Genomic DNA, 21,017 nt, shown 5'->3' on the forward strand with positions numbered 1-21,017 from the left:
TTTGCATCTTTTCCTATTGGATCTTAGTTGCTTCTACTAGTACTTTGTTTAGCAGAAAAACTAGTTTTATATTAAACGATGGAGCTCTGTAGCTGTTTTACTATCAAGCATTTATGTGGTATTTTATGGCCTGCAAGGTATTTTACAGCCCCTGTAGCAGTTTTTTTCTCCTTGATCTCTTTGAGCTGTAACCAGAGTGTTGTCATTCCCATTTTTACACACTTCGGAAAGAAGGCTATGTGAGGGTAAATGACTAGCAGAAGGTCAGATGATAAGTTAATAGTCAAAAAGGTATGATAGATCATGATCTGAGAATTGCCAGTTTATTTCTTAGCTCCTACTGCTATACTGAGTCTTTTCTACCCTTTGGCTGAGTTGTCTGTGAAAGACTTCTGAAACTCAAAGAAGTATGGGTTTGTTAAGTGATGGAGCATTACATATATAAGAATGCAGTGACAATAGTATAATTTATTGTGAACAACTGTCATTGAACTTTCAAAATAAATACGTGGTTAGTGTACAGAAAAAAATCATTATATTCAGAAATATTAAAACTGCTATGGATTCGTTTTTAAATTGGGGTGACCAAGATAAATTTGGAATGTTTTTAGTTTGAAAAGCCTAAGAGGCTTGTGTTGTCACAGCTGTTAAATTGGCTGCCTGGTCAGATTTATAATATTCATTTTGGGAGAAAAAGATGGAAATTAGAGTAAAATTCCTTATCACAAATTATATATACAGGAAAAACAAAAAAAAGTCTTGAAAATAAAGCCTATAAAAGAACTGGTGAACGGTTAAGAAATGTGAATTTAGTATTTGTCAAATAATGATGTTAAGTTAGAGACCTGTAAAGTTTTCTGGGATTAAGATTATAAGAGGATACTTGAAATCTTACCTTTTACTTGATGTCTTAAAATATAGTCTGGTTAAAATCATAGTCTCTTAAATACTTTCATGGTTCAGATGCTTTTTTAAGGCATTTGCTCACAAAAGAAGAGTGATCAGCTTATGATCAGTTTGCTAATAAGTTGGAAGGCTTATATTTGCATAAAGTTCTTTCTCAGGAACATGTTAATAGGAACCTGAATGTAAATAAAAGGAGGAAACCACTTTAGATATGTTTCTGTGGTTCTCCTTGATAGAAAAATCTTATGTACATATTCAGTGGATGAGCCTCACTTGCTCCTGGGTTCAATATTAAGCTAATTAATGTCATTCAAGCATTATATGCCTTTGCATTGGCATTTTATCGAATTTCAAATCCTCTGTTTGAATGAATTGCACCTTGAGAAGAATTCATGTTTGTTTTTATTTAGCTTAGGGTGTGTCTATGTTTAAGCCACATCCACTTCAAATACGTTTTTCACTACTCTTGTGGAAAAAGGCCAAACCACTGAGGCTGTGGCAAATCTATTTCTTTTCTGCCTTTACATACATATGTTTGTGTGTTTGTGTGTATGTTTACATGTAGGTTTCATATAGGCGGTAGTTAATCAAATACATATAAAAATCATTCTCAGTAAACTATCGCAAGAACAAAAAACCAAACACCGCATATTCTCACTCATAGGTGGGAATTGAACAATGAGAACACATGGACACAGGAAGGGGAACATCACACTCTGGGGACTGTTGTGGGGTGGGGGGAGGGGGGAGGGATAGCATTGGGAGATATACCTAATGCTAGATGACGAGTTGGTGGGTGCAGCGCACCAGCATGGCACATGTATACATATGTAACTTACCTGCACATTGCGCACATGTACCATAAAACCTAAAGTATAATAATAATAATAATAATAATAAAAGAAAAAAAAATTGATTGCAAAAAATTACTATATGAACAAAACAACTCTAACACCTGTAAATAAAATAAAATATATTAACTTTCTTCACATTTACATATAGTAACTGTATCACAAGACATTTCTCTGGATGGTACTCTTTCTTCACATTTACATATAGTAACTGTATCACGAGACATTTCTCTGGATGGTACTCTTTCTGATTATTTTTATTTTCTTCATTTTTCCGTACCTTAAGTTTCCAATAATAAGGGTGAAGGTAATAAGAGCTAAAATTATCAAACAATTTCTATATAATTATACAACTTCACATGAATTGTCACATTTAATACTTTTAAAAACTCTGATAGTTACTATTATTATGATTGCCAATTACAGATAAGAAAACTGAGGTTTGGAGAAAGGAGAATAAATACCCTGTTCAAAGTCAAGTAGACAGAAAGTGGTCCAGGAATTATTTAAACCATTGATGGAATGGATAACCTGAGATCTTAATCTCTATGATTTATTGAATATAAATTATTTTCTAAAGGGAAAAAAGTGAATGTTACATTTTAAAAACTGCATATTCGTAGTGTTTTTGGTAGAAAATAAATACCCACCAAAAAAGCTTTTAATAGATTATTTTATTTCTTCTTTGACTCTCCCTTATATAATCTTGGGACAAATTTTATTTTCCAAAGACAACCACAGCAATAACTCCTACTTTGCAAGTTATTCTTAAAACAAATATTGCTTCTACTCTATCAAGAAATAGACTCTAATCACCCTGCTCTCAAATCTAGGTGGGCTGGCAATTGCTTCCATAAACAGCGTGGCCAAAATGACACTGTATGTCTTCTGAGGCTAGATTTTGTTAACAAAAATTCAGACACTTGTTAAAATGGTAAGGCAGATATTATTTAAAACTATTTCAATAGGGGAGGGAGACTGAATGCATTTCTGAATACTGCAAAGACAGCTGAGGATTTAAAGCCAATGGACAGTGAGGGGGCAGTAGATGGAAAATTACTGAGGGGAGATATAAGGGTTGATGGATTCTTGCTACACAGGCCTAACAGGATTCCTACTAAAAGCAGGCCAAGGACTGGCCAAGGATGGGGAGATTCTTGTGAAACTGACTTGGGATTTTTTCCTGAAACTAGACTCAGCAAGCCAAAGACAGGACAAGACAATATGGAGGCCTAGTTAAAAAGAGGGCTCAGAGGAGCTTGACCCAAGTTTGGTCAGAGGGTTTCTGTTAATTTGAAAAGGCCATGCAACTTGATTGAGACACTCAATCTTGTGACCCAATCACCATGCTGGGAAGAAGCCCAAGACACATGGAGAAGAAACATGTAGTCGTTTTTAGTGGACAGCCATCATCGCTCACCATATACCTGAGTAAATAAGCTTCAGATGGTACCAGCCCCCAACTACTGAGTCCCTCAACTTTCATGTCTTCTCACCTGAGGCTCCATAAATCATGAAGTTGAAGCTAGCTTTCCAGTTCTTCTCTGTTCCAATTCCCAACGCACAGAATTCATGAGCATAATTAAAGACTTGTCTTATTTCTCTAAATTTGGAGTGGCTTGTTAGATCTGAACAAAACTGTTCTCACTATTCTGATTTAAGCCCACATCTTTTTCCCAGGCTATTGCAGTAACCTCCTAACTGTTCCTCCTGATTTCACTGCTGCTTTCCCATAGTTTTGCCTCTACCTAGCAGCTCAAGTCAGTTGATAACAATCTTCTTTTCAAAACCTTGCAGTGGCCTTGCCCCTTTTAAAGAATGAAAGGCAAAGTCCCAAAGGCCCATATGTCTCCTCTTCATCTGCCACCATTCTTCCCATGGTCTTCCTTCTTCTGGCCACAATGGGGCCCATCTTTTTCCTTGAATATACCAAGCATACTTCCTGCTCTCTGTTCCTGGAATGGACTTTCCCCAGACATCTGTATTTCTTACTCTCTTGCTTCCTTCAGGTCTTGGCTTGATATGGTATGTCTGTGTCCTCACCCAAATCTCATCTTGAATTGTAGTTCCCATCATCCTTACGTGTCATGGGAGGGACCTGGTGGAAGGTAATTGAATCACAGGGGTGGCTACCTCCATGCTGTTCTTGTGATAGTGAGTGTGTTCCCATGAGATCTGATGATTTTATAAGGGGCTTCTCCCCACTTTGCTCTGCACTTCTCCTTGCTGCTGCCACGTGAATAAGGATATGTTGCTTCCCCTTCCACCACGATTGCATTAATAAGTTTCCTGAGGCTTCCCCAGCCATGCTGAACTGTGAGTCAATTAAACCTCTTTCCTTTATAGACTGGTATGTCCTTATTCTCAGCATGAGAACAGACTAATACAGAGATAGAAAGGCCTTCACTTACACTGTATATAAAACAAATAGATACCCCTGTCACATCCACCTTATCCTGTTTCATTTTCCACATATCACTTACCGTCATCTGAAATATTATATAGTTATTTGTTAATGTATTTGTTGTCTGTCTCCCTCCCATGGATTGGAGTCCTTTTGGAGCTTGTATAGTCCTCCTTCCGTGAGAAAATTTGTTGTGTTCAGGGCAGTACTCTCAGTGCCTAAAATGTGCCTGGGACAAAGCAATTCAATAAACATTTGTTGACTGAATGAATTTGGCCTGCAAGAGTAATTTTAAAGAGTTACTTTCTACATGGCCTGGGATGTTTTGTCCTTAGACTTTAATATTGAATGATTTTTTTATTTTTCCATTTTATATCATATAGAACATTATGAAAGAAGGTTCATAAGTCACCAGAAGGAATACTGGTAAGATTCAATAGGCAAACGTGTTGTGGAAAAGCTGTGGAGTGCAGGCTTCTGAGGAGGGAAGACGGCTAAGAACTCAGCCAAGGTGTCAACATATTAATGAAGGCAAAGGGGGCATCAGATGCAAGTAGAACTGGGAATTTGACTGGAGCAAGTTATTTAGCATCTTTGAGCCTCAGTTTTCTGGGATGAAAAACATATATATTATAAATGTAATAAAGAACAACTGTTTGTCAGAAATTAATCTTAATTTAAAAATCGTATTTCATTTCAGCTCCTCAACATTATCCATGAGAAACTGGTACCTGAACAAAACAATAGGCTGGACAGACAAATTTTGCAGAGACATAGGATTTGCTCTTATTTCTTTAGCTATCCCCTTCCGCTCTTCTCTTAACCCATTAACCATACCTGGAAAAGACCTAGCCCAAAGTATTCTACCAAAGTTCAGAAAAGTGGCTTTTCTGCTTTTAATAGCAAAACCATGAGGTTTGCTGTTCTATGGTGTAAAGAGTATACGATGTGGGAAAAGTAGACTAGAAGTTCTCAGTGTTAAGGGGCTATGGAAAAGAGAAAATGGGAAAAGAATAAGGGACAGAGAATGAATTACACAAACCAACATAGTCTGAATCTCCTTTCTCCGGGCTTGGAGAGAACATGTGTTAGAAAAATTGAGAGGTTTATCTAGCATGGAAAGATCTCTCTCCGCACTCTCCCTTTGGAATTGGAGAAGAAACCTGTAACATCACAGGCAATCCAGTCTAGCTAAAACAGTGGAAAGTTGTGATCATGCTGGGAGAGGATCTGGTGGCCTTCCCCAGCCTCTCAGTTCAGGTGTGGGGTGCATTAGTGGAAAGTCAGTGTGCCTGCCAGGTGCCTGCAATTAATCTTCCAGTAGAAGCTTGGTGGACTACAGGACATTGGGGTAGGTAGGAGCACATGGACCTGCAATCGGCATGGCCAAATGGAGCTCAAATTACTCCAGGAACATTGCCCAGCCAAAAATAAAGAACCACAAATGCACTAGCCACAGATTGAAGCCTTAGTAGTCTGTAGGTAGACAGGAAGCATTGTACCAGATTCCAGTAGACAGTAGTTAGTGTAGACCCAATGACCAGCACAAGGTCGGCATATTCTTCTATCCTCTAAAACTTCAGGGTCAAGTCACCCACACAGTCCTCTTGTACCCCACCTTAGGAAAAAGACAAGAAGAGAGGTATGTCATATGGTATGTCTGTGTCCTCACCCAAATCTCATCTTGAATTGTAGTTCCCAGTCTAAGAGACTGGGGGTAGTTCAGTCTAAGAGACTAAAAACCTACCTAAATGAGAGACCAGGCCCTAGCAGCTGTGTACATGATCACATTGGATTAAATTTAAACTAGTTGGGCATTTAGTTAGTTTTTTAATGCTAACCAGATGGTGGGAGTTCTTCCAGTTAATTATCAAAAGGAAATTGCATTTTCTCCTTATATATGAATTCTTATGATTTTTCCTCACCATTACAGAAGATTGTCGAAATAATATTTACAAGCATTTAGAAGAGTGCTTGGCATTTACTAGTCGATAATGAAATGGTAGCAATTACTATGTTTGAAATCTATGCACTATTTTTGAAAGGGGACTAAGTCAATAATGGCAAAGAAATAGTGGTAAAGCTATGTGCTTTGATCAGACAGTGGTCTTGGTGTTCAGGAAACCAAAACTTCCTATCTTCACATCTCTATTCATTTCAGCTTCACTAGGGTGTGACTTTTAAAATAATGAACACACTCCAATAAAAAGAAGGAAGTTTTGTAAAATTTGACCTTTAAACATAACCTAAAGGTACAACATTTGTTATTCATTTGTACTCACTTTCTATGATTTTGTCTTAATAAGTATTTAATGTAGATAAATAAAAAGAAGAAAACACTATTTTTTTTATACTGGATGCTTCCAAATGTGTTAAGGGTAATGCTATGCAATGACAACATTCCTAAAATTAGCATTTTGTTGCATTACTTGATTAATTTTCATAATAATATTAAATATATATATAAAAGCTATTGACGGGAATATATATAAATATATACGTGTGTGTGTATATATATACATATATATATATAAAGGCTTAGCAATAGTCATTATGGGTATGTGTATATATATATATGTATGTGTATATATGTATATATATGTGTATATATAGATATACGTATATCTATATGTATATATATACACATATATATTATGTATATATGTGTATATATGTGTGTATATATATGTATTTGTATATATATATTATGTGTACATATATATGTATGTGTATATATATATACACATACCCATAATGACTATTGCTAAGCCTTTTGAGCACTTCCTATGTGCCAAGGACAATGCCAAATGTTTCACGTGTTATTTCATTAATCCCCACAACAATTCTCTTCAATAAATACAATAGTGTTCCACATTTCACTAATGGTAAAAACTGAGGCACAGAGAGATTATATAACCCTCCTAAGGTCATATAGCTTATATGTATATAACTTATAGCTTATAGCTAATAAGTATCAGCACTGGTTTTGGGCTCGGGCAATGTGATTTTATAGTTGTGACTATTAATCACCATGCTGTAGAGATTTGTTGTTGAGGACAGTCTGCTATCCATCACACATTTTTCAATACAATAGTTGATTTTGGTACATTTTCACCCAAAATCATCTTCTGATTTTAACAAGAGAAAAAATATTTATAAATAATAGATAAGGTTTCAATAAAGAATAATTAATTTATTGTTTCATAGATTATATTTCATACAAAAGTGCTTTTAGTATGAGCATTTGAAATAGGCTTTTGATCAAATTTTAACAAAGTTTTTATAGCAGCTTCTCTGCTTTTTAAAAAACATACTCATCGGGAGACATTGTAGATATTGTTCCATTAGTGTAAATGGACATTATGTTCAAGGCACCAAATTCTTCATAAAGAGAATTTGAAGGTGTCTTTTTTCCCCCTGTGGTGTCAACATCTATAATTTCATTTCTTTATTAAAGATGATTTGACAATGAGAAAAATTCAAACCTGTTAGAGAATTTAGAGCATAGCTGATACATTTCCAAAAGAAAATCACATTTCTGATGTTTGAGGGATTTTGAACAGACATTTATTGCTTCATAAAAAGAAGAGGTAATGAAGTCCTTCTGGAATAAGAATGTAGCTTCCATGTGAAAAAATATATTTTTTTCCTTAAGAAATTCTGAAAGTAAATTACATGTAAAAACATTCAGGTAAGTTGCTCATTTTATTTGTTATAATGCTTTCATTTTTTTCATCACTAGAGTAGTTCAATGTGTAAAAAAAATGAAAATTACTACAAATTGGAGATTTGCCAAATCCTTACTATACTGTGGGCACTGTTCAAGACACTTTACATGTATTAAATTATTTAATCTTCACAAGAGACCTCTGGGGTCTCCATTTTATAGACAGGAAACTGGGGCACTGAAAGATTAAGAAATGTGCATAGACATGATCTAAGCCAGTGTTATCTGGCTCTAGGGTAGTCCCACTTAACTACTCTGCTAGTTTACCTTAAGAATATTTAATAATACTTTATTTCTTATGTATTTTCAAATTTCCATACTTTTCTCATTTATTTAATATTATTTTGTTGAGAATGAAGCCAATTTTTTCATGATTTTTATAGAAAATATAAAACGCTATTTCAGATATTTGTCTATTATTTCTCAAGAATATCCTATGTTTAAAATTATAACTTTCTTCCCTCAGAGATGTAATTTGTTTTAATTAGGTCATCTAAATGTCAATTATTTATGTTGACTACAGCAATTCCTAATTTTGGGATTTCACAGACCTTCACTCTTACCTGGTACTCTGGGAATCTTCTCTGTTTTGCATAATCTTAATTATATTACTTTGTTGAAGAGACGCAAGAAAAATGACATTCTTCTGGAGTGACTTCTCAATTAAATCAAAGAGATCTGACAAGATTAAAGAAAATGCTGGCAAAGCACTGAGTGGTAAGAAAGAGAGACTGTCCGTGTTAAATGAGTTACCAGGAACAAAATACAGAATTACATCAGGACCCTATTTACTTAGCATAATTAGTAGTTTTTGTTACTAACATGCTAAATGATTTATTAGCTGTCAGTGATCAGATGATGTGCTATAATAATTACTCCAAAATACCACATCTTGATTTATGCAGCAGTTTTATTTCCAAAACACTTCAACCTCATTTAGCTTTCATTACATTTTGTTAAAATAATTAGGAACAAGTGTTATAATTCCAAATTTAAAGATGGAAACTGAGTCACATAGATGCTACGTAACCTGAGAAAAATCTCACAGTTACAACAGTGAGTCTCAAGCCTCTAAATTCTCCTCTTGTTCTCTGCCTAAAATCATGGTCTCTGCCTAGAGATGGCTTCACTTTGAGGAGAAGGCAGAGAGAAACTAGAAAATTATATTGTTTGTTTTATCCAAACACTGGGAAATATAACATCTTCTGTTTAAAAATAGAGTTGGTATGGATAAAGAAGAGCATAAAAGGGTTTAGTTGCAAAGACTTTCTTTTCCTAACTGTGTGGTAATAAACACACAAATGCAACCATACTTTAAGGAATCTTGTTATATAAACAGGAGATTATAAGTCACAAAATGATTGTCAAGATTTCTGACTGTTATTAAAATAATATAAACTGTAAGAAGGACTACTGTAGTTTCTCTAGGTGATATGTGGCCTATGAGGAGAATAAAGGCCATGGAATACAGAATTGCTCATCAAATTTATGGCCTGATGTCTGTGATGCTGCGTGGCAGGTTAAAGAATTATGTAAGTACTACATCTGCTCCTAGGAAGTCATCTGTGAAAGCTTCCTAATTTTTTAAATACCTGTGTATTGTATGAATCACAATGAAATGAATCACCGTTTGCTAACTAGCTATTTTGTATTTGGAGTGAGCACTTACATCACTAAACTGAATGCTCTGGGCTAAAAAGTCTACATGTTAATTTCTTTATATGCTTTCACAAAATATAGATGATTTGATTGGTGGGAATTAAAATTGGACCTGAGTTTTCATAAATATTAGTGAAATCTGATTAGATGTAACGTGAATCATAGGACCCAGATATTAGCCTGACTTTAATCTCTGCTGTATGTGGATAGTGGTAAATGTTATTAAATGAAAGTATGGCCACCAAAGAAAAGCTATTAAGCAATCTATAAACTTTGATACTATATCTTGTAAAACTAAATCCAAATCAGTTTGGGAAGTTAGGAAAGCAATTAGATGGCGACTTTTCCCATCTCTGCTTTCTGATGAAACATGAAATGAAACATACTTATCATTTTCTTATGTTATCTGTGTATTAAGTTTAAATTCTGTGTGAAAATTGAGCAAAGTCTGGCCTAACAGACTATAATGATTTTTTTCCTCAGGATATTAATTACAGTGAAAATATTGCTTTCTGGATTTCTTGACCATATTCTTTATTATTCTTATGATTTGATAACTACTCTAAGGATATTGGCTAGTCGATGTCTGGATTCCAATCATTCAGGAAGGAGAGCAGTATTTTAGGCTTATAGAGAATTCGGCCTGACAATAGCCTTATGGTAGTATTTCCAGGAGCTGCCAGGTTGTTGAATATGTTGTCAGTCCAATCTTATTTAATTTCCTTTCTATCTAGCTATACTTAAGAAGACAACATGGGACTAGAATGTTGGCAACAATGCATGTTCAGACAAGTCCACAACACCATGACTTTAAAGTATACTAAGCACCATAAAAATTAAGCATATAGGAGTGATATGTGGGGGGAGTGACATTGGTACACACAAAATAAAGACACTTCTGTAGTTTTGGAGACACCTAGAAGCTTATGATAAAGCCTACTGAATCTTGTAGTCTAGAGAAACCCTATCTCGAGCCTAAGATTTTCATAAGAAATCCAGATCAGCAAGCTGTTAGTGAACTATCCTTCCTGATAGTCCACTGCCATTGATGCAGTGGAGACCACGGATGTCAAGGAACACATGAGCAAGCTAAAAAGAGTCGTGCACCCTTAGAGAGGGAAATCAAATATGGCACCACACTGGCATAAAGCTCCAAGCCAAAAAGGATGCCTATATAGTAATGAAATAAGTCTTTTACTTTTCCTAAGGTTATAGATGATCAGGATTGCAGGAGAATTTAAATATCAAATGCCTGTTATACAGACAGTGGCCTCCAACATGGCCCTATATATAGTCCTAATAGGATACAAGGACTAATCCTGACAAGGCCAGCTATAATGAACAGATAAATGCTTAGTCTTGATTTAAAGCAACCACTCTCCTTTATATTTCAAAAGTGCTGGTAATTTAGGCATTTTAAAAAACATATTTATTTTGAATTTACAAGAAAAGCCACATGCAATCATAACTAGAGGCTTTATTTATATGTATATATTCTTCAAATAATATAAAGAACTAGCTTTCCTTCCACTGTGACTTCATAACACTTCCACTTAAGTAATTTAATAAAGTTCCTAGATATCCAGTCTTGTCAGCTTCTCCTAAGTAAAAGTCTGATGATAAAAAAATATATATTGTCTCTTATGTTTGCTAGTTTTTACCTCTCAGTTAGTTACTCCAATCACTTTGTGACTTTGCTGAACTGGATTCACCTTGGTTTATGCTTTACTACTTTGTCATGTATACAAAATTAAGGAGTAAACACCGTATGCTAGTACGCAGAGACTGACCACATAAAACTTCTAAGTTGTTAGTTAATTATTCATTTGTGTGTTTCTAAAACCGTGGGGTAAATTAAAGCAATAGGAACACACAACATAGAATCATAATGAAATGCTTTCTTTAAGTTAAAAACAACAGAATAGTGAAAAGATAAACTTTCATTCATTTTTAACACAACAGCAGAATACAAAACAGCTTTCATTCTTCCACATATTTCATTTGTTACAAAACGGCAGAAGCCAAACTTATTAACAGTTTGAATAGGCATGACATTAAGACATCACTATGTCTCCTTAGGATTTTGGTTTATCTCATCATATTATTGTATTCTAACTCAATATATTTATTATAAAAACATTTTTCCTTAAAAATAAACACATTAGCACTTAGTTCTTGGTTATGAAATCATTGGTATCTAATTCATTGTGTAAAAATTACAAAGCATAAATATGCAAAATAAGACCAAGAAAATTCTTCAAATGCACAGCACCCAGAAGTATCATTGTCAGCATTTTGTCCATATTTTCATTAATATTTATCTCTATTTTTTATGAAATGGGTCTAATATAATATATGGTGTTCTGTGTTCACTTTCCTAACAACAATGTATTATGAAAAATACTGACACTAAACATAGCTCAGCATCATCACGTTAATGTCTGTCTAGCCATTCACTTTAAGTATATGTTATAATTTATGTATCCAATCTTCTGTTGTTCAACACTTAAGCTGTTTTCAGGATTTGTTTTTGTTTAGATAATATAGCTGTAGCCAGCTGTAACTTTTTTGTTTTGACAGTGTGCATACTTAGACACATAATCAAATAATTTCTTAATCTAAAATTCCTGGAAGTGGGGCTGTGAATGGAGTTGTGAAAAATGAATGAAATGTAAGGCTTTTGATGCAACTGTCAAACTATATTTGACACAGATTAAATCAGTTTATATTCCCACATGCAGTTTATGTTTCTGAAAACATGGACTACTAGGCAAGGATGAACTGTTCCATTAATCTAAAAAAGTTCTGGATAGTATATAACAATATGTAATCCATGGATTATATGGTAAGAAATGAAAGATGTCTCTAAATGTCGAAATCAAAGTAGGAACTGGGCACCAGGGGCGTAGTGAGTAAGATAGTGGCTGGGAGTTATAAGGAGACAGCAGTCCAATAATGACTCATTTTTGCATTTATTTTTACATTTGTTATTGAAGCATGAATTACACAATATAAAGTGAAGAAATTGCATTTATGGAGATCGGTGCATTTTTACAAATAGGACATACCTGTATACCCACCGTCTAGATCAAATTATAAAATGTATGAGCATCCCAGCTTTCCTTATGCTCTCTTGCAGGCTTTATTTTTTTTTTTCAGATGGAAAGTACGTCCTTCACCATAAGTTGCTTTTGTCTGTTTTTCAACATTAGATAAGTGAAATATGCAGTGTATATATGTCCACTTTCTTTCACTGAACTATTTATAAAATGTGTGCATGTTATTAAACACACAAGTTGTTATTTTTCATTGCTATATAGTGTAATTTTGGATGAATATACCACAATTAATTTATTGTTAGTAAGAATTTGGGAGGTTTCTAGTTTGAAAATATTAGCAACAATTCTGAAATTTTTATATGTCTTTTGGTCAAAATATATTGAGATTATAGCTAGGAGAAGAATTGCTAAGTCATAGAATGTATATGTGTTCCAATATAGTAGATTTTGCCAAACAGTTTTCGAAAGGGTTTGTACCAGTTTATATCCCCATCAAAAACATACAAAAATGTTGATTGTTTCATACTTGGTCATATCATATTAGATAATGTTTTAAAGTTTAGCTATCCAAATGGATGTGTAGTCATATTTCCTTATGGTATTGATTTGCATTTTTACAAATCTATGATGAAATAGAGTACCTTTACATATGCTTATGATCCGTTTGAATATCCTCTTTCATGAAGTGTTTACTATTTCATCTGTTTTACTAAATGTGTGGTCTTTCTTTTTCTAATGTATCTGTATGTATTCTTAACATATACATGATAAACACATATTGTAAAACCTTATTTTATTTTATAGATCGCATTTTACTTTTTAATTTTGATGAAATTCAGTTTATACATTTTTCCTTCATAGTCATGTTTTTGTGTCTTATTTTAAAAAAAACCTTTGCTTACCACATAATTTCTTCTAGAAGTTTTATTATTTTACCTTTTATATTTCTATTTATAATTCATTATTTTTATGAATGCTATGAGGTAGTGTCAGGATACATTTTTTTTCTACATAGATAATCAGAGATTTTGGTTCCAGCCATGATAAAATATTACATATGGGACTTATATTACTGCAACAAATCCTAAAACTGGACAAAATACAAACAGTATCAGTTTTTAGTCATTAGACAATAGCTGGCTCAGAGCTCTTATCCTTGAAAGAAAGAAACATTCAAGGTAAACTCTATAATTACCCTCATTTCATTTGAGGGGTATTTTCAAACTGTGGTACAGATAAGTTTGAAAATACCCAAACAGGCAACTGTGATCATTCTAAGGAGCCTGAAATTTATGGGACAGCATGCCAGAGTGATGGCATCATTTCTCTGAGCTGTTGGCTAAACACTAGGCCACACATGTTCAGGATGAGATTCCATGAGGTTTTGCAGAGTGGTGAAGGAAGGCTGTGACAAGTGGGAGTCACAATCAGCTGTACTAGAGGTTCATTGAAGGCTCCAGGCATTAAGAAGATACTTCAAAATTTTCATGTTTTAGGAGCAGGGCTACTGTAGCTTTAGAGTAAGTACTACTCTCTATGAGTAGTTCTCAACTGGGGCAATTTTTCCCTGGAGAGGAGATTTGAAAATGTATGGAGACACCTTTATTTGTCACAATTGTGGGGAAAGCATTACTGGCTTTAAGTGGGTAGAATTCACAGAAACTTCTAACTACCCTGCAACACACAGGACATTCATCAAAATAATGTATCAAAACAATTTGATACAACATGTCAGTACTCCCTGACACAGATATAGTCTAACAAAGACTAAAATTGAATCTCCAAAAAATAGTCACCAATCAATTAACTGCCTATCAAAACAAATCACCACTTAAAGGAACATAATTTAATCCAGACTCTAAACAAGGTAGTAATCTCTGGTAGAATTCAGCTGTGAATCCATCTAGTCCTGGACTCTTTTTGGTTGGTAGGCTACTAATTATTACCTCAATTTCAGAGCCTGTTATTGGTCTATTCAGGGATTCCACTTCTTCCTGGTTTAGTCTTGGGAGGGTGTATGTGTCCAGGAATTCATCCATTTCTTCTAGATTTTCTAGTTTATTTGCGTAGAGGTGTTTATAGTATTCTCTGATGGTAGTTTGTATTTCTGTGGATCAGTGGTGATATCCCCTTTATCATTTTTTATTGAATCTATTTGATTCTTCTCTCTTTTCTTCTTTATTAATCTTGCTAGTGGTGTATCAATTTTGTTGATCTTTTCAAAAAAAAAAGCTTCTGGATTGACTGATTTTTTGAAGGTTTTTTTGTGTCTCTATCTCCTTCAGTTCTGCTCTGATCTTAGTTATTTCTTGCCTTCTGCTAGCTTTTGAATGTGTTTGCTCTTGCTTTTCTAGTTATTTTAATTGTGATGTTAGGGTGTCAATTTTAGATCTTTCCTGCTTTCTCTTGTGGGCATTTAGTGCTATAAATTTCCCTCTACACACTGCTTTGAATGTGTCCCAGAGATTCTGGTATGTTGTGTCTTTGTTCTCATTGGCTTCAAAGAACATCTTTATTGCTGCCTTCATTTTGTTATGTACCCAGTAGTCATTCAGGAGCAGGTTGTTCAGTTTCCATGTAGTTGAGCGGTATTGAGTGAGTTTCTTAATCCTGAGTTCTAGTTTGATTGCCCTGTGGTCTGAGAGACAGTCTGTTATAATTTCTGTTCTTTTACATTTGCTGAGGAGAGCTTTACTTCCAACTATGTGGTCAGTTTTGGAATAAGTGTGATGTGGTGCTGAGAAGAATGTATATTCTGTTGATTTGGGGTGGAGAGTTCTGTAGATGTCTATTAGGTCTGCTTGGTGCAGAGCTGAGTTCAATTCCTGGATATCCTTGTGAACTTTCTGTCTCGTTGATCTGTCTAATGTTGACAGTGGGGTGTTAAAGTATCCCATTATTATTTTATGGGAGTCCAAGTCTCTTTGTAGGTCTCTAAGGACTTGCTTTATGAGTCTGGGTGCTTCTATATTGGGTGCATATATATTTAGGATAGTTAGCTCTTCTTGTTGAATTAATCCCTTTACCATTATGTAACGGCCTTCTTTGTCTCTTCTGATCTTTGTTGGTTTAAAGTCTGTTTTATCAGAGACTAGTATTGCAACCCCTGCATTTTTTTGTTTTCCATTTGCTTGATAGATCTTCCTCCATCCCTTTATTTTGAGTCTATGTGTGTCTTTGCATGAGAGATGGGTCTCCTGAATACAGCACACTGATGAGTCTTGACTCTTTATCCAATTTGCCTGTCTGTGTCTTTTAATTGGAGCATTTAGCCCATTTACATTTAAGGTTAATATTGTTATGTGTGAATTTGATCCTGTCATTTTGATGTTAGCTGGTTATTTTGCTTGTTAGACGATGAAGTTTCTTCCTAGCATTGATGGTCTTTACAATTTGGCATGTTTTTCCAGTGGCTGGTACCAGTTGCTCCTTTCCATGTTTAGTGCTTCCTTCAGGAGCTCTTGTAATACAGGCCTGTTGGTGACAAAAATCTCTCAGCATTTGCTTGTCTGTAAAGGATTTTATTTCTCCTTCACTTATGAAGCTTAGTTTAGCTGAGTATGAAATTCTGGGTTGAAAATTCTTTTCTTTAAGAATGTTGAATATTGGCCCCCATTCTCTTCTGGCTTGTAGAGTTTCTGCCAAGAGATCAGCTGTTAGTCTGATGGGCTTCCCTTTGTGGGTAACCCAAACTTTCTCTCTGGCTGCCCTTAACATTTTTTCTTTCATTTCAACCTTGGAGAATCTGATGATTATGTGTCTTGGGGTTGCTCTTCTCGAGGAGTATCTTAGTGTAATTCTCTATATTTCCTGTATTTTAATGTTGGCCTGCCTTGCTAGATTGGGGAAGTTCTGCTGGATAATATCCTGCAGAGTGTTTTCCAACTTGGTTCCATTCTCCCCATCACTTTCAGGTACACCAATCAGATGTAGATTTGGTCTTTTCACATAGTCCCATATTTCTTGGAGGCTTTGTTCATTTCTTTTTACTCTTTTTTCCTCGAAACTTCTCTTCTCACTTCATTTCATTCATTTGATCTTCAATCACTGATACCCTTCCTTCCAGTTGATCGAATTGGCTACTGAAGCTTGTGCATGTGTCACGTAGTTCTCGTGCCATGGTTTTCAGTGCCATCAGGTCATTTAAGGTCTTCTCCACACTGTTTATTCTAGTTAGCCATTCATCTAATCTTTTTTCAAGGTTTTTAGCGTCTTTGCAATGCATTCGAACATCCTCCTTTAGTGCAGAGAAGTTTGTTATTACCGATCATCTGAAGCCTTCTTCTCTCAACTCATCAAAATCATTCTCCATCCAGCTTTGTTCCGTTGCTGGCGAGGAGCTGCATTCCTTTGGAGGAGAAGAGGCGCTCTGATTTTTAGAATTTTCAGCTTTTCTGCTCTGGTTTCTCCCCATCTTTGTGGTTTTATTTACCTTTGGTCTTTGATGATGGTGACGTAGAGATGGGGTTTTGGTGTGGATGTCCTTTGTGTTTGTTAGTTTTCCTTCTAATGGTCAGGACCCTCAGCTGCAGATCTGTTGGAGTTTGCTGGAGGTCCACTCCAGACTCTATTTGCCTGGATATCGCCAGCGGAGGCTGCAGAGCAGCAAATATTGCAGAACAACAAATCCAGAACACAATAATGACTTATTAACATATGAAGAAGAAAAGACACTTCAGCAATAAACAAGAGGGAAAAAAAGCTGATAAAATTAGACTCTGAGATAAAACAACAAAAAGAGGCATAGACAAAAAGTCAACATAATGAGTTATCTGTTTAATATCTATGTAGTGCTTGAGTACTATTTATTGAAATTTCCTCTTGTTCAGGCAACTGTATATATGTTTTATTTATTGCATTTATAATTGGTTTATTTGAATACTCTTGTGTGAATGCCACACTATTTTAATTTGTATAGTTTTACAGTTAGTCTTGATATCTGCAAGTATATTACCTTTGAATTAAACCTATTAATAATTTTAAATATTAAATCTTTAAACTATGATCATAGTATAGCCACTTATTTATATATTCTTTATTTTTTATTATTATTGTTTTCTCTTTTCCGTGTAGAGGTCTTATATATAGTAACTTTTAAATGTTTGAGTTTCTAATTGTCTATATATAAAATACAAAAGATAAAATGGAAATTTGTGTGTTGATATTATATGAAAGTTTCCTAAAGTTTTAAAAAAATTCTAGTAGTTTATGTTTCTATTTTAGAACTATATATTCTAAATACCTACAAAATTTGACAATAATGGCTTTAGTTCTACTTTTGCAATTCCTAAAACTTTTATTTAATTTTTATTCCTTATTGCACTGGCTAGGACCTCCAGTGTAGTGTTGAATGAAAGTAAGAATAGTCGTTATTGTCTTAATCCATAACTGCCTAGGAAAACCTTTCAATATTTCACCACTAAGTGCAATGCTTGAATATGTGTGTGTGTGTGTATGTAAGTGTGTATATTATATATATATATACACACACACATATAGTTAGTAGCTGCTTTTATTAGATTTATTAGACTGAGGAATATTACTCCTGTCTTTAATTTATTAATGATTTTATAATGAGTAGCTCTTAGATATTACCAAATTTTTCTGTACCCAGTGAGATAACGATAGATTTTTCACCTTTATTTGGTTAGTGCAGTTAATTACACTGACTAACTTATAAATATTAAAGTACCCTTACATTCTTGAATAAAACAAGCTTCCTAGTACTCATCTATAAGTTTTATATATCTCTAGTCAAAATTTGTTATCATTTTAAGATTTTGCGTCTACATTTCTGTGAGGTATTGAATTTTCACTATCCTTTTTTATAATGTCCTCATTAGGTTTTGTTTTGTCTTGTTATTTATTTATTTATTTTTTGGGGGTGGGGGGCGGGGATGGAGTCTCGCTCTCACTCTTGTCGCTCAGGCTGGAGTATAGTGGTGCGATCTCAGCTCATTGCAACCTCCGCCTCCTGGGTTCAAGCGATTCTCCTGCCACGTTCTCCTGAGTAGCTGGGATTACAGGCACATGCCACCTCACCTGGCTAATTTTTGTATTTTTAGTAGAGATGGGGTTTCACCATGTTGGCCAGGCTGGTCTCAAACTCCTGACCTCAGGTGATCTGCCTGCCTAGGCCTCCCAAATTACTGAGATTACAGGCATGAACTACCTCCCCTGTCTGTCCTTACTAGGTTTTATTATTAAGCATATTAAGATCATGCTTTTATTTTTCTATTCCCTGGTAGTGTTTTTCTAAGATGAATATTATTCTTTAATGTTTAAACAATTTTACCCATAAACCCATATGGTCAACAGTTTGCTTTTAAGAAAGCTTTAAATTATAAATTCAGTATCTTAATAGACATTGGATAATCATATTTTGTATTCTTGTGTTTACTTTCTTAGTTGTTTTTAAAGAACATGTCTATTTTCAAACATATTGACATAAAGTTGTCAATAATATTCTCTTGCTATCTTTGTAATGGTTGCCGCTTAGTAATATCTTCTTTTTTATTCCTGATGGTGTTAATTTGTGCCATGCCTATTTTTTTAAACTCATTTTTGGAAGTATCTTAAGTTGGATCCTTTAGAAACAGATGTTGAGACAAATATTCTAGTGAAGGTGATTTTTAAGGGGAATCCTTTGGAGGATGAGAAAATAGGACAGGGAAGGGATAAATTTAGTGAGAAAGAGCTTCAAGTGGAATTCAACATCAGCCTGATCGTGTGAGAAGCTCTTGAGCATAAATGTAAAAACAGAGCACAGTTGTCCCTGTCCTTTGGGGGATTGGTTCCAGGATCCCTTCCTAAACCAAAATCTGTGCACATTCAAGTACTGCAGTGGGCTCAGTGGAACACACCTATAGGAAAATTTGACCCAGTGCAAGTGCATGTTTTGCATCTCACGAGAGCTGTTTTTTCAGTGTGCATTTGGTTGGAAAAAATCCACATATAAGTGTACCTGCACAGTTGAAACCTGTGGTTTTCAAGGGCCAACTGTATATCCATCGCACACCACACACACTTTGAGGCAAGAGTAGCAGAGCTTTTGTGGAGCTTCTGTACCTCCTTCCAACAGCCAGTTATTGGCTATAATCTCCCCTGGGGGGAGAATGGATATAATTTCAGGCACTTTTGGAGAAGCAAGAACCCTCCAGCGAAGTTTGCAGGTGTGAGCTGTTAGCAGCAGCACTCATAGAAGCTGGAGAATGGAGAACATCAACCTAGTTAAAGGAATCCGACTGTGTATGGGTAAACCATCAATAGTATCTTCTACAGCCTGTGCCTTGCATTACTGAGATGCACTTGTTTTTGATATTCATTCCATCCTGTTGCAGCTTTTCCAGGATTCCTGTTAGTTAAAATTTCTGGGAAAACTTACAAGAGCAAGGTTGACAGGAAAAACAACAACCTCCCTTGCTGCATTTGGTCCCGGGGTCATTATTGATACATGTCATGTCCTTTGTTACCATCCATTTTAGACTGTTTTTACCCTCAGCCACATCTACTGGTCTGGGTGGCTTGCCTCATGGGATAATCCACTTGGGCATCCAGGTGGAACCTCTAAAAACAAAGTAAACTTTTCAAAAAGTTAAAATTATGCCTATCATCCAAACTTAAAGTGAATACATATTAAATATTTATGTTTCTTAATGTAAAGAATGCTAAAGCTAGTTTTAATCTTATCTTTTTAGATCACAAACCCTCTATTCCTCTATAATCTGCTGTTCAGTCTATCCATTTTGTCTTGCTTTCAGTTGGTTATACTTCAGTTTTAGATTTTCCCTCTGATATATTTGTTAATGCATTTTAATTTTTGGCAAAATTCTCTATATTTTTTCTCTTTTTCTGATTATAATATTTTCTAACTTCCTGTATGATAACTTAAATATCTGAATAACCTATGGATATATTTAAAAACTTTTTTTCTCTTGGCTTTTAGTAATTTTCTTCTGTTTCCTAACACACATAGACGGTTTTTAATGATTGCTGGATACTGAGTATGCAAAATTGAGAGGCTCTGTGTGATGTTATATTCCTGCAGAGGTAATTCAACCTTATTTTAGAAGGCAAATAAAATATGAACAGATCACCTTAATCTGCCCATTTTAGAAATCTCAGCTGGAAACCCACAGTATTTACTATGGTGCTTCTTTTTGATGAGTCTTGAACTCAAATTTTGGTTTCTCTAGCTCCATGAAAATGCTAGAAATCCTGCTTGGCTTTTTATTCTCTTAGCAGCTACTTTTTTTCTTTATTTTTCAGAGCCTTGCCTAAAATACACCTTGCTTAGAAATCATCAAATGCCTCAAGTGGAAAATAAGAGCTAAACATTGGACTCACTTTTGTGTGAGTGCCTTTTCTTTGGCATGGTGCATTTCCAAGTCCTGAAGGGTTGGGTTAGCACC

The sequence above is a fragment of the Pongo pygmaeus genome, chromosome 5 (genome assembly GCF_028885625.2).
Source record: "Pongo pygmaeus isolate AG05252 chromosome 5, NHGRI_mPonPyg2-v2.0_pri, whole genome shotgun sequence".
Classification (NCBI taxonomy): Eukaryota; Metazoa; Chordata; class Mammalia; order Primates; family Hominidae; genus Pongo; species Pongo pygmaeus.